The following is a 15569-nucleotide window of genomic DNA, read 5'->3' as shown; positions in this document are numbered from 1 at the left end:
CTGAACTTACTTACCCACCATTTTGGTTAAATTGCTTTTGGGTCTCTAAAGAAGAGCTAACATCTTTCGAAATGAGAAGCAAAACATTACAATCAGCGACGAGTGTTCTGGCTTCCGCGCTCAATTTTGCTCTCCTCGCAGCGAGTTTATTTACGACATAATCGAGATCTCGCACGCGCTAAAATAAATGGAAAATTTCATCTTTCTTTCTGTGGTTTAACTTTTGAACAAAATTCCCGCAAAATAAAGCAAAGTGTATGTATTTTCTGGATGTGAACGTTCACTGTGAAATATGCGCATATTCGCGATTTTGCGAAACAAAAGAGTTAAAGGAGAAAACAATAGCTTGCTGCATTCATTGTTTAGTATGCCACCTACAACATATTAATGAGCTTCAACGTGCGTTCTTCGCAACCAATGGCTGAAGCGCTTTCATAGTCTCTGCATGATTGCGCGTAATATGACAGATCTACGAACTTTGTTGAACTGGAAGTAAATGTCCCAAGAACAATAGGCATTCTGCGCGATGATTAGCCTCATTACCTGATTCGTCCTCTTTATCCTGGTATCCTTTTTCTTTTTCTAACAAATCGCTTAGAAGTTTTTTATTTTTGACCAGTCGCTTATTCACTCCGAGCTCTGCCAGTCCATCTAGGAAAGTATTGAGCGCACGGGGTTTGGCGACATCTTCGTTATGAGGGAGTAACACATACTCGACCAGCTCTGAGATGTTTGTTACTGGTATTGCGCGCTGGTTTCGGAGTAACAGTCCACTAGGTGTCCAGAACAAGATATTTTTAGAAGCAGCCATACTATGCAATAGTTCAGAAGCGTGCTTTCTGGAAACGGCGTTGGAAAGGTTGTTCAATACATCTTTTATTCTTGGTTCTTCATTCTCGCTTTCATCATCAGAACTTTCGCTTTCTTCATGTTCACTCTCGTGTTCTTCTTCAACCAAATCTATCTTTCTCTTCATATTGATCAGCACTCGTTAAAAGAGAGACACAAATGACCAAATTTCAGAATCCACGGTCTCTTTTATAACATAAGATACCACAAGCTACTAATTGCAGGGGTCAGTAATTCTTGTATAAACCCACTGCCCTCTTGCACAAGGACGCGTTTCTTTGTCTTGTAAGGAACATTTCGCTGAGCAAGATTTAGAAGAGCATCCTTATGCGAACGCAATATGGCCCTAACTTCTTCAGACACTGGTATGTTTTCTGTAAGTACATTATAAATAACTTGCAATAACGCATGCAACTGTTGTGGAGTAGCTGTTCTCAAGAGAAACTGACGCTGCTTGGAAGGGCAATCAGAAAGGAGCTGAAGGAAACCTCGGTTGTTCTTTACAACGCGAGACATGATCATGGAATGAGTTTAAGAAAGTAAGTTCCCCCTTTTATTGTGTAGGGTGTGGGGGAAGCAATAGACTTGAGGAGAAGGAAAACACTAGAAATAAGGAGGAGGAAAAACAATAGAATTGAGGAGGAGGAGGAGGAGAAGGAGGAGGAGGAGGAGGAAGAGGAGGAGGAGGAGGAGGGAGAGGAGGAGGAAAACAATAGAATTGAGGAGGAGGAGGAGAAGGAAAACACTAGAAATAAGGAGGAGGAAAAACAATAGAATTGAGGAGGAGGAGGAGGAGGAGGAGGGGAGGAGGGAAAACAACAGAATTGAGGAGGAGGAGGGAGAGGAGGAGGGAAAAAAATAGGGGTTAATTCTATATAAATGTGACACATTCGATGTCTTTTTCAGTTCACGTTAAGTCTTCACTGAGTTGACATGAGTTGGTTCTGTTCTTTCTGCGAAAAATCCTTTAGTAGAAAAGATAACATGCAAAGACATATGTTTAATAAGCACAATGAGTCGCCGAGTTTCACACCATTCAGAGCTATGCCGTTTTCTGCAGAAAAATGTCAGCGGTTTCGCTTCCAGCATCCTTTTACTTCCATGATTGCCGGGATGACGGGGTCTGGAAAAACGGCCTGGGTTCGATCTCTATTGCAACAAGCTTCAGAGACAATTCACCCTCCCCCGGAGAGGATCGTTTGGTGTTATTCACAATGGCAGCCTGCGTACACAGAAATGCTAGTCGCCATGCCACATATTGAATTCGTCAAGGGCATTCCTAAGGCTTTGGAGCAGGATTCCTATTTTAATGTAAACACACGGAATTTGATCGTGTTTGATGATCAGATGATTGACGCCAGTAAAGACAAGCGAATTGTGAACCTCTTTACTCGTGGTTCTCATCATCGTAATCTCAGTGTGATTTATATCGTGCAGAATCTATTCCATCAGGGAAAAGGTAGCCGCAGCATAAGCCTTAACAGTCATTATTTGGTGTTATTTAAGAATCCACGAGACAAATTGCAAATCTTGACTCTGGCGAAGCAAATGTATCCCGGCCAAACGGATTTCTTTTTAAATCAGTACGAAGAGGCTGTGAAAAGACCTTTTGGTTATCTGTTGATTGATCTGAAAACCACTACCCAAGACAACTGTAGATTGCGAACAAACGTCCTCCCCAGCGAAGAAGGCTTTAAACAAGCAATATTTCAAGAAAACATTCCTCAAGAGCTTTTAAAATATCTGAAGCAGCAAAACATAGCGACATCCCCGGTACTTCCAGCTATGGAAGAAATAAAGGGCAGTATGGATGGCATGCTTTCTCGAAACGATCTCCGGGAAGATGAAAAAGCTAAACGATACTTTCAGTTGCAAAACAGATACCTGGCTTTTAAAGAACAATTAAATTCAAGAACACGACCGGAAGAAATAATCAGCGCTGTTCCAGACTTAACATCAAGGGCATTAGATTCTTCGACAGCCACGTCAGCATTCCCCACTCCCCTCAACCCTTTTAACGTAACACCTGAATTAACACAAGCGGCTATCTCTCAAAAACCATACAAAGAAAGCCTCACGCCTGCACCACCCTCAAACCCTGCTTTCCTGACCCCTCCTCCCACAGTAGAAACCCCATCACAACAAGCCCCGAAGCGAAAAAGGCGTCGGATTCAATTTGTAAATTATTTGGATGATCATGAAGCTCATGGCAAACGGCTGAGGAAACGTCGGCAAAAGAAATTTAATCCTTACAAGTACTCCATGGGTGAAGAAGATGAAGATTAATTAATTTAAGCAGGCAGGAATCGCTGTGTATTTAACCCTTTATTGTTTTTTAATAAAGTTTTTTAAACGGTATCTCTTGTCTGGTTCTATTGCTAGCAATTATAAGTCGCGTGTTTTAATTGATCCTTGTTAAGTTATATAAAATTGATTATATACTAATGCGTCAAGATACTCCCTTGGGTTTTTCCAGCAGAACTGAACTAATTTGTATGCAACTTAAGGCTCGTGGATCCGCATAATTAACTGACTAACGGTGCGTGACTTTAATAGTTTTTTATTTCCTCGAGATAGATAGGAGAAAACGGTCTTGTAATAGTCAAACAAACTTGAAATATAGAGTTTTCAGCGCCACTTTGTGTATATATGTGTGTGTGTTTTGTTTTTTAACGGTAATGATCGATAATCGTCACGAATAACCTGAAATTTTCCCAGCAAACGGGGCTTCAAACAACACCTCCCAGTCGCGGACAGTTAAACAAGCGCTCAAGGCAGCTTGAAGATCAACAAAGTTTGTGAAAAAAGCCATTTTCAACGGTACTAACGTTTTAAAAATCGAACAAAGTTTTCCCAGCAAAAGCGATTGCAAGAACGATAGCGCTTTCGAAATCTAACCGCTTTTTATTCAAACTGGCCATACAAATCTTAAGATCCAATCAGGGTGGGTATAGAGCGGGCAAGCCTGGGCATATCTATTGTTTCCTTTGTGCAAGAGTGACGCTCATTAGTAAACCTCGACACTTCATTAGTATGCAGGAACGCATTTTTTCCCTAGGTTATAACAATAGATGACGTCATGGACTCGACGCTTAGGAATATTAATGATTTACCTCGACACCTCGACCTTACCTCGACACTAACGGGGATAATTCCAATGAACATATACTACTTGTATGGGAAATTTACGGGTTTGATTTAAATACCTAAAATTTAATGTTCTGTGAATAAAACTGCCTTACCTTGTATCCGTGTTGTACTCTTTGTTGTTTCCCTGCGTTTGAGGCCTTTTTGAAGCGTTTTCAGCGAGTTAGCGCCGGTGGTGGTGATCCATAGCGCACAAAAGATGAAGTGAGGGTGAGAGTTAAAATGAAAATTCTTTGTAAGGGCGTTATTTGCACTTAAAAATAATTCCCAAGGGAGTTTTACGACACGCCGATATCCCTAGGGACATAAACAAGTGAAAAATGCCCACTTCTTTTTTGGCCAAAACTCATGGACTTTCCCCTTGGAAAAAGGTCGATTTTTGGACGAAATAGAAATATTCTTTTAAAAGCTTTCAATCGAATCAGTGTGTCCGAAAACGTCCCCTGAGACACTTTTAAGGCCTCCCATGGGACCAGTGATCCCTAGGGATATAAACAAGTGAAAAATCCTTATAAAAGCTTCCAATGGAATCACTTTTCAGGCCTCCCAAGGTTCCAGGGATAAAGAAATAGCCCACAAAAGATGAAGTCAGGGTGAGAGATAAATTCTTTGTCAGTGCGTTATTTGCACTTAAACTAAGTTAGCTTACTTTAAAAGGCCATAGAATGATGTGGAAATGTACTAAACAACATTTCAACTCCTTTTCTTTAATTTTTTTGTTGGATGCTCCGGATGTGACCCACGTAAATAACATTATCTATTATCTAAAATCAGAGCATTAGGAGGAAACAAAATAGAACACACGACTTGAAATTCTGCCAGCTTTATTGTATAACAGTAATTAACATGGGACACAGTTAAGTTACGAAGAAAAATGTAATGATCTTTAGTCCTAAAGTTGTTAAGGCACCAGTAGTCTGCCCAAGCCTCTCAAGCAATTCTACAGGATAAATAAGCTGTTTCTAGCAATAATGGATTTTTTACTTTCTGAAGTATTCTTAGTTACGTGGAACACCAAGAAATCTTCCTGTATTAGTAGGTTATTGCTTCATTAGTGCGGTTATAAGCTTGTTAGCATCAGGTAGATTTCAGGTGTTCCAAGTGCAACCAATCTGAGTTATTTCTCGCCTCATGCTTGAAAAAATATTACTTGATGTTAAATTTTAAAAAGAAGAAAGAGAAATAATTTATCAATGATTCTGCTTTTGCTTTGGAAAAAGCTAACCCATGTGTAAAAACATAATACGTTTGTTGTCAGTCAGTGAGAAATAATTCAATACAAGGTACTAAATTGCAACTATATATCAAGAAAAAACACACTGATAACTGAAAGTATAGTTGAACAGCTCTAATAAGATCAAACACCAAGAAACTTCATGGTATGGCACTCTCAAAGAAAGCAGTGAGACTGAAGCGCTTTTAAGGCAATCTGGTAAAATCATTTGCCAAATTAATTTCTACTCAATATAATTAGGTATAAATTATGCATCACATGTCAGTCGCATCAAATGTAATTCAGTTCACAGATACCAATCGAACCGGTAGTCTGTTCGACTCTGGGCCTGTCACTATTTGAAGTCAAGTGATATTACTTTGTTGTTTCTGTTGACTCTGTTGTTATTGGTTAATTTACCACCATCGATCAATTTCCAGTTTTTGCAGGAATTGAATTACACTCGATGCGACAGAGCAGTGACATAAAAATTTGGTCTCATACTTTTTATTTGTACGATTCGAGGGCCACTCTGCATCTGCAACTTCGTTTACAGTACTGATACAGGTTCTATGTCATCCAAGGGGCATTGTTACATTGATCACCCAGGATTTTATTTATCGTTTCTGTTATGCATAAGAACTAGAAACAAATGTCAAGCCTATTATTAGTATTATTGAAGCAACGCTAAAAAATACCATTATACCATTATTTATTTATTTTTTTACAAGGGCTGGTGTTGAAAATCTAAATGCTGTCTGTTCCCAAAAAAAAAAAAAAAAAATTAATAATAATAATAATAATAATAACAGGAGAGTTATTGTTTTTGTAATAATTTATAATCAAATACATGTAGTGGGTAATAAGAAAATTACCAGGAGAAAACTAAAGGCAGCGAACCAACAGAAGAACAATTTGCTTACTAATTCTTTTGAAAAACCTGTATTCTGAGGTGAGCATACTACAAAAACGTCTTAATTGTTAGAACTTGACCTCTTTCTATGCTGGGGCTGAAATATGCTGCATTTTGTTTGCCAATAATTCATCCGAAATCCGTCACTACATTAGGTTGCTTTCTACACACAAAATTTGCCAATTCGATAAATTTAATCGTAGCTGAAAATGATATCCCTTTTATGTCATTTAACCCTGATACTCCCACAGTAAAATATCAAATCTTTTGTGGCTCCACTTTTTGGTACACAGATGAAATGCCATTGCATGACCATTCTGTTTGTTCTTGAATGATTTTGATTTAGTCTTCATTTAGACTTAATTTTTTTCTTGAATTTTGATTTTAAGCTCGACATGTGGGCAAAAAAGGGTTTGAGAAAATACCTAATTATTTTGTGTACCTCTGCGAGTGACCACACTCTTTCCAGAAGACCCCAGCTGTGTAATACAAACAGACTACAAGTCTTTGAAACATCATTTAAAAGAATTATCATTCTTGCACAATAAACCCAAACAACTCTTGATACTGATACAATTACTAATGGAAGTAATTTGCAACCAATCATGGAAATGGTTTTTTTTTTTTTAACTCAAGGAGATGTCAAAAGGCATAAGGAGTACACAGGTTTATTTCAAATGGTAAAAAGCCACAAAGCAGCATGAATCATGAAAGATCAAAGGGATGGCTCGCTTGCTCAATTTAATTCTGAGGTGTCAACACGTTATGAATCAACGGGAGTCTAACTTGAAGAAAGTTAATTGAAAGGTTGTGAGTGCAAAACGTTCCCATCTATTCTTAATACATTAGATTCATGACCAGTTCATAGCTAGGACATTTTACACTCAGCTCTCTCAATAATTGTGAGATTATACTAGCTCCACCCTCTCAATTTGTTTAAGGGTACTTCCTGGGTTCGATAGGGTGAAAAAGGGAAAAAACATTTTTTTCGATCAAATAGAATTTGGGGATTTTATCTAACATTTACTGAAAAAAAAATTGAAAAATATTAAAAAGCGCGCGAAATATTTAGGAAAACGTATTTCCATCTAAAAGTAAATAAATAAAAAAGGTGTCATAATCTTCTTAGTGCGAGACGCCCCAGAGGAATTTTCCCGGCAAACGCTTCATCCGGGAGCTCTTATTTCAGAAATAAACATATTTTGTTTACATCTCGCCGCAGAAAATTTATCACTTCGAATTTTATATTCTTTGCCGGCGCTTCCCACATGGAAAAGTCATCAAAAAACGAAAAGAGCCTGTGGATAAAATCCCGGAAGAAGCCAGGGCCTAAGAAAACGGGAAAGATAGGTTTCAGCGAAGATCGAAAACGTGATCTTGCAGCGAGCAACAAAGGCTCTTGGTTCGACCACGAAACTCTAGTCGACGCTGAAGGTTCTGTCGAAGGTGATCACGAAGAACTGGACCAGCGGCCTTCAAATTAATCCACTGTTATTGGATCAAGTACACAGAGGTCGATTGCCGTGCAAAAGTCCTGCAGGGCAACTTTGCAAGTGTCCTGTGAAAATATCAAATATCATATTCTGCATCCTCTGGGCCGATTTCTTTCTTCTGCAGCGAGATAAAACCAAATAACGTTTTACTGCGCGTTTGTAATGAAACATTGGAATAAAATCAGCAAGAATTAGACCGATGAAATAGAACTCACCAGAAGCGTATCAGCCCACGTGTAATAATGGAGATAGCGCGTTCTGTGTGGCCCTTTCTCTCGCTTTTTGCTCCGCTCCACGCTATCTTGAATATTTCTTACGAAGAAATCACCATCGTACCTAAATAACAGTAAAAATGCGATTTTCTTTCATTATACATTTCCTTTGATACGAAATGAATAATCGCTTTACCTTGAAGCGTAAATTACATTACACGCAATCAAAACGAACAACCTACCCAATAGATTTCATCTCTGTTATCATTGCACTCCTCCGAGGAGTGCACAGTCTGGCAAACTCTCCGCTGACGCGCTTCTGGTTTCGTTAGCCTTGGTTTTTCCCCGTTTTACCGGTCGTTTTTACGTTTTCCTTTCGCCACTTTCCCCATCTCGCTCGATAACAACAGCGGAGTCTAAAACGTGTCTGCAACGCGATACTTTTTCCGCGAAATTCTGTGCTATTGTTGTTGACGCCATGGGGTCCTGTTGCTCGATTGGCTCGCCACCTAATGAGGTGTCATAATCTCCTGTGGAGGCTTGTTTTTCTTGCAAACCTTTATCGAGCGAAAATTCGCACTTGAATTTTGGCAGACTATGTCGACTTTGAACGAATTAATAGGGTATGTAGTTTTGATGGATTGTCGTGAAATTTGGCCAGAAGATTCGAGGAATAATGACAAACAAAAAGGTGTCAGGGAATTTTGATTTTCAAAATATTTTTCCCGTGGCGACTGTTTACGCAACACGACTCAAATATTTTTTGCTACTCAAACTTTAGACGTGGATATCTAAATAACCAATCAGAATTTCGAAAAAGCCTGACACCTTTTCGTTGATTGATGCCTTGCGAATAACACTGTGCAGCGATTTTGTTCTTCGCGCGGCGTTCGATAACCGATTAATTCAATGGAACGACCATCGTTCGATTCGAGGTTCTACTGGCTCCTGGCACTTAAAAAAGGAAAAGATCGCTCAATTATATTTTTTATAGGAAACTACATTTATTAAGCTTTATAATGATATATAGTTTGTTAGAGGTTTATTAAAACTTGCGCGCGTACGATTTTTTTTTCCAAAGGACACCCGCGAACCCAGGAAGTATCCTTAATAGAACAAAAATTTGTCTGCGCTCGCTCGCTCACTCGCAGGCTAGTCATCCCTCTGCCTTGTGGGATGGTGGAACTAGTAACGATGTATGACCTCATGAACCCTGAAACAAGGATGTCATGAAATAATGACCTCATGTTCATACTATTGTTCATAACCACATTAGTGGGAAGGGGGTAGGGGGTATTGTTTCTAAAATGTTCCTGGTTGTAGTGGTGGTGGTGGTGGGGGTGTTGGGAGGGGGAGGTGGGGAAAAGGGTAACAGGAATTTGGCATGATTGCTTTGGAAAAGACCTCATTGGCAGTTCCTTGAGTAGTAGGCCAATATGCTTTTTTCACATCAATCGTTTTGAGTCCTTTAGTTGTTCAGGCTGATTTGTGCACGAAAAAGAGAAACTCTAAGCAAAATGTTTTCCTACTGGGGCTCTCCGAGAAATGAGGTGATCAATTCTGGAACGTTCTAGAAAGAGATAGTCACTCACAGAACCCTTAAGTTACTATAGATTAGTTTATCTTAAGCTGCAAAACAGCCGTTCTTTTCTTCCTCTTCAAATTCTCAAAAGGATAAGGAAAACACCGAAAGTGCAAGTGCGGGGCACAAAGCCCTGAAAGCGTGCATTGTTGCGCGCAAGCCTCGTAGTTCACTCCAAACCATTCGCCTGCAGTGCATTTCATACAGATGAAACTAACAACTGTTTTGCAGCGTAATCTCATCTTAACTAGTTAGCATATTTATTCCGACAGCTTGATCCTCTCCTCTCGCTTGCTATGAACCACAAGGTTGATCCACAATAATCTTACAACTTGACTCCGCTGCTTGTCCCTTGTACACTTTCGAGCCATGTTCTTGACTGAGCTATCTAAAAGAACAAACCCAAAACAAGAAAAGTTAAGTTAATTTGCGATGTCTGAATTACCACAATACGGTGGCCCACAAGTGCACTCCGAATTCCAAATGACACTCCCAATTCTAAACCTCACTCCCAATTCTTTAAGTCCTCTCCGAATTCTAAAAACTCACTCCGAATTCTTAAAACCCACTCCGAATTCTAAAAACTCACTCTGAATTCTAAAATCTCACTCCGAATTCTAAAAACTCACTCCGAATTCTTAAAACTCACTCCGAATTCTTAAACCTCACTCCGAATTCTAAAAACTCACTCCGAATTCTTAAACCTCACTCCGAATTCTAAAAACTCACTCCGAATTCTAAAAACTCACTCCGAATTCTTAAACCTCACTCCAAATTCTGAAAACTCACTCCGAATTCTTAAACCTCACTCCGAATTCTAAAAACTCACTCGGCGATTACGAGGTTATTCTGTGCTTTTTGCTGAAATACCACGGAATAGAAATGAGCCTGCGAACGCTCAAGGATAGATTCAAGTCACTTAGCCTTCGACGACGGAAAATATTGGATTCAAATGACCAGGATGTCAGAGTTAGAATACAGGAGGAGTTACATGGGCCTGGCTGTTTATCGGGCTACAGGAGCATGTGGCATATTGTGGTATACTGTTGGCATGATGGGTATGATAAATTGAAACCTGACGAGTTCTCAGTCCATGGCTGTATTGGCGGTTGCAGCCGAAAGGTAATATGATTAAGATTAGATAGAACAAACAGTAATCCGTAACCGTTAATACAGCCATGGACTGGGAACCCGTCAGGTTTCAATTTATCATACCCATCAATATGCCAACAGTAGTTCGGTCCTGGATTAGTGTAAACTCTTCTCTTGAGCTTCCGCCTTCGTCTTCTTTCGCACCCCTCAGGGTCCATTTCTTGTAAACATGTCGCCACTGCTTGCCTCGACACCTGATAACCCTCACGGCGCAAAGTATGCCACATGCTCCTGTAACCCGATAGACAGCCAGGCCCATGTAACTCCTCCTGTATTCTAGCTCTTACATCCTGGTCATTTGAATCCAATAGTTTCCGTCGTTGAAGGCCAGGTGACTTGAATCTATCCTTGAGCGTTCGCAGGCTCATTTCTATTCCGTGGTATTTCAGCAAAAAGCACAGAATAACCTCGTATTCTCGTGTTTCTTCATCAAGTTCAGCACCACAGGTGGCACAAAATTTCATGTAAAGCGTCACTGTTGCTGTGCACACTTCACATTTTAGTGATGGTGTCAAGTTTGCCGCCGCCATCTTGAAAATGTAGCTAATATCCCGTGATACATTTTCGAAAACCTAGTCCCTGGCGATTGTAGCTCAACAGAATTCGGAGTGAGTTTTTAGAATTCAGAGTGAGGTTGAAGAATTCGGAGTGAGTTTTTAGAATTCGGAGTGAGGTTTAAGAATTCGGAGTGAGTTTTAAGAATTCGGAGTGAGTTTTTAGAATTTGGAGTGAGGTTTAATAATTCGGAGTTAATTTTTTAGAATTCGGAGTGCGGTTTAAGAATTCAGAGTGCGTTTTAAGAATTCGGAGTGAGTTTTTAGAATTCGGAGTGAGTTTTTAGAATTTGGAGTGAGTTTTTAGAATTCGGAGTGGAATTAAAGAATTGGGAGTGAGGTTTAGAATTGGGAGTGTCATTTGGAATTTAGAGTGCACTTGTGGGCCACCGTACCACAACACTTTCACTTTGAACATGAAACGGATAAAAACAAGCACACGATAAAAATTCTTGGAAAAAATTTCCGAACCCCCAGCAGGAATCAAACCCACGACCTTCTAGTTAATAATTTGGATGCTCTAACCACTGACTAATTGGGTGACTCATGTGGTGAGCAGGTCACCCATAGCTCAGTGGTTAGAGCATCCAAACTGGTAACTGGAAGGTCGTGTTTTCAATTCCTGCTGAGGGCTCGGAAATTTTTTACGAGAATTTTCATTGTGTACTTATTATCTATTTCATTTTCATAGCATTGGGCGGTTGGCTGGTTCACTTTCACTTTAGCAATTAAAATTACGTTTGCAGCCTATACTGACTCCAAAACCTTCCTGTCCGTGGCTTCTCTTCCTGTAGCAAGTTATTTCTGTCTATTAATGTGGGTGGATTCCCTCCTCTCCCTACAACAAAAGGTTTTCTTAAGCAATTGTATATGCTTCTTTCTTGTAATCATGCATTCTGTAAGCCTGTTGGTCAATAATGTCTTTTTGTTTCCTGACACTGGTCTGACAATCTATCAATTAATTGTAAGGAGAAATTGGATGTTGAATATTCATAGAAATGTAACTGCTTACCTCTTTGAACACACACGCAAAATACAGGTCCTGCACTTCAGTTCTCAATACTTGCAGTGATGGTATGGATTGGATCATAACGAAAACACAGTTTGTGGTGTTGGCCACCTCTGTAAGGAAGTAAAACAAGTAAGGAAATCAGCGAAGGTGTTATGAGATCCAGGCTGCTAGCCTTATTCTCCTATTTCTGAATAAAAAGAGAACAACGACTAACACAGTAACTACAAAAGAAAATTGTTTAACAACTTGTACAAGAAACGTTTGCAATCCCGTGGTTAGCAATACAGCTATCATTGGTGGTTAAAAGAACAATGATTGGTTATAGTATTCATAAATACCTCTCAATCAAAATGTGAAATTTGGCGTCGCAAACGTACCTGACCTGGAACTGACACATGCTTTTATATGTTGTGGATGCTATAATGGTTTGTATTGTGAAGACACAGATACAGCAGGCAATGAAAGGTTCTTTTACAATAAAGTGAACAGAAACAAATCAGCTAATGTTCTTAGAGATCAGCTCATGCAACCGCCGCCATATCCCCATTTCTAACAAACATTTTTGTTGCCTTTCCATAGTTAAAGCTGCATATTTTTAAATTTACAATTTAAATTTGCAGTATTTTCACTCCCCTTTTATGAGATACAAGATTATCACGAAATTAATGTCAGTGGTTTCTTTAAAATTCACTGGCACCCATTGTCACACTTTGGTGGAAAGGTTTGCGGCTTGCATATCTTACGAAAGCATAATAAAACTTACTAACCTGAGCGTGAAATACTGAGGGCGACAACCAGAGATGGCAGAGCCACCAACAGGACAGGAACTGTGCTTCTCAAAGTCGGGAACAACATCTAGTTCACAACCTGAAACGTTCATGAAAGTAAAAAATTGTGTTTTCTGGTCCTCTCTTGTGTTTTCCTATTCTTGCTGCTCTTAACAACGGCCAATAACCGGATCATCAGGGTGTGAACTTAAGTTATAAATAGAATTACCCCAAGAGCTATCAGCGCAGTGTCAAAACACTGAAACTGTACTACAGGAAAGCTCCCTAGAGTTTCATTGGCATGTATATGTAAAAAATGTAAATAGGTTGATCAGTATAGTGGAATTGTACTCAGGTTACATGAAGCAAGTTAGTTTAGAGGTACTCCACCCAAATAATCAGAAACAAATCAGCAATACAAATGAAATCTAACCTATGGTTAAAAGTCACAAAAAAGCCAAACATGATACCATTACCGGTTGATAATTTCAGGAGAAATAGAACGAAAGTTAAACCGAATAAGTGCATTTAGACTAATTTTTAGGCAATAAATGCAAGGAAACGGTGGTTTGTTTCAGTAATATTTCGATATAATTCTATATCATCGTCAGACTAGGTGACACTGCGGTAGCTAAAGTTTAAATACTAAAAGGGTGGTAAATTAGCATCAATAAGCACGTGAGAATGAAATAAGTACAAAACAAAAAGAGAAAAACTGTCATGAGAATAAGCAGAGTTCTCTGCTGGCCTTCAAGCCATTGTTCAAGGATGGCGATGAACGTTTTATGTGATAGGCTTCTTTGTATAGAAGGAGGTTCCAATTGTCGTCACTGTCAATTATCTTTGTGTTGCTACGCACCGCCAAAGCTGCCCGCGCACATGGCCTCCCTAAGATCCATAAAGACAGTTGATACCAAGCTTGAGCGTGCAACAGAGGAGCTGTGCGCGAGGCCGAAAGCCAAATCGACCGGAATCGTAACGAAAAGCCGAAAAAATGATTTTCGAAGGCCGAATGAGAGCGAAAGTTCAAATCGAAATCCGGACCGAACTTTTTATAGAAGATAACATCGTTTCCAACCAATGCTTTCTACGACGATGCGTTTCGGGAGTACTATTTAGTAACACGGACGATTTTTTTCAGCAGTGATTGGAAACTGGTGTTATCTTCCAGGGTGATACAGCTTCGTGGCTGTATCACGTGGTTAACCCACGTACCTCATGCCAGGCTGTGCAATCTCCTGTCGTAGCTGGAGCGAAGGTTGGGGATATTAGGCTTGAGTGGACGACAAGTCTTACCTGGGACGGATGCCGGCCGGCCAATAGCACGTTTCACGACAACGTCATTCGAATACAACGACCGGGGTCCAATTCAGGCGGCTAAGTTTTTGTAACGCATCTTGCCACAGGGTCAGTCTCAAACATACCCTGAAGAAGAAAGGCCGTGACTTTCGAAATATTGGAAAATATACTTCCCTGACCGTGAAATCAGCCTTGCTCTTTTTTTAGATTATAAGTTTTTGAAGTTGTCTAAGGCCTTATCCCTCTTATGCTGCGCAAATACGAAAGAAAACAGTCCTAAAATCTGACGATTCATTGAAGTAATTTTCGGGTCAAAGTTGAAATTGCAGTGGTCGTATCCAAATTACGCCATCGAAAAACGCACTATTTGATATGACATACAATACAGCAGATTTGACATGCGTTGCTTGGAGTTAGCTTCAGTGAAGCGCTAAGCGCACGATTGTAATCCTGTTAAAACCCCTAATTAACGCCAATGCTATGACAATCTTTCCCTTTCCCCCTAATCTAGCTTTAATCGCAGATTCTCGCGCGCCAATCTTGAAGCTTGTCCTGCAACGCAAGTTAAAACAGCTGTGATTAAGCTGTAATTAGTACTGCTATATGCTGTCTTCAATGTCTACACTCTTTTTCTTAATGCAAGAAACAAACCATTTGCACAACAACGTACTTTGACTACAGCTACTATAATCACTTCAGGATGGATGCGAGTACGTCTTTTTCATTTCGAGCGATACAGTCATTGTCAGGCCAAAGGGAAATTTAATGTAGCGCGTGGTAGTCAAATACGTTCATAGTGCAAAAGATTTCACATTACCTTCTTTGGGTCCAGATCTTTGGCACGTCGTCTCCTTCCATCGCCGTTTTGGCAACTACCTCGTCTACTTTCACTGACTGCCTTAGCTACCTAAGCTTACCCCTGGCGCGAGATGATCTTTGGTCTTCTTTCTTCGACCGGCCGGCACCAAAGCAGTGCCAATACAGTGCCAGTGTAGTACCAGTGTAGGACCAGTGAAGTCTTTGAGGGATGTTTCGTACCGAAGCAATCTCCATAGGTTGTGAAGACTACATACGCCTACGATTTGTAGACGATCTAAGCTCTCTCACCCGCAAGGTGCAATGCAGGCCTTTCTCATTTGCAGAGAAGACTCCTCCCACGAGGCAAGATCAACAAAGAAACAGATATACGTGAATTCGCTTATAACGAATTTGCTTTCGTATTCGTCTCATTGTCCACGCTGCCATAGTAAGAAAAGCCTTCTAAATTCCTGTCACTTTATAGTCCTGAAACTACTGTACTATCTACTGATCTTTGATAACTGTTGGACTGCCTATGATGCTGCTCCAGGTGCTGTGATGATTCTCCGTCGTAGATT

General features: G+C 40.0%; 2 long non-coding RNA genes across 3 annotated transcripts; both read right to left on the bottom strand.

The window, feature by feature from the left end:
• Positions 1-7064: 7064 nt before the first annotated feature.
• LOC146451975 (uncharacterized) lies at positions 7065-8929 on the bottom strand. Its single transcript, XR_014859860.1, has 3 exons — positions 8070-8929; positions 7831-7951; positions 7065-7733 (listed from the first exon to the last, which is right to left on the bottom strand). It is a non-coding gene; the product is annotated as an uncharacterized LOC146451975 (long non-coding RNA).
• Positions 8930-12137: 3208 nt separating this feature from the next.
• LOC146451974 (uncharacterized) lies at positions 12138-13353 on the bottom strand. Of its 2 annotated transcripts, none has more exons than XR_014859836.1 (2): positions 12895-13353; positions 12138-12237 (listed from the first exon to the last, which is right to left on the bottom strand). It is a non-coding gene; the product is annotated as an uncharacterized LOC146451974 (long non-coding RNA). The 2 variants fall into 2 exon arrangements; XR_014859837.1 differs by lacking the exon at positions 12895-13353 and adding an exon at positions 12505-12645 and having other exon boundaries at positions 12154-12237.
• Between the last annotated feature and the right edge of the window lie 2216 nt (positions 13354-15569).

The sequence above is a fragment of the Pavona decussata genome, unplaced genomic scaffold (genome assembly GCF_977016875.1).
Source record: "Pavona decussata unplaced genomic scaffold, jaPavDecu1.1 SCAFFOLD_381, whole genome shotgun sequence".
Classification (NCBI taxonomy): domain Eukaryota; kingdom Metazoa; phylum Cnidaria; class Anthozoa; order Scleractinia; family Agariciidae; genus Pavona; species Pavona decussata.
Note: the sequence above shows the minus strand (reverse complement) of the source record. Positions and strands in the feature narration are given on the sequence as shown.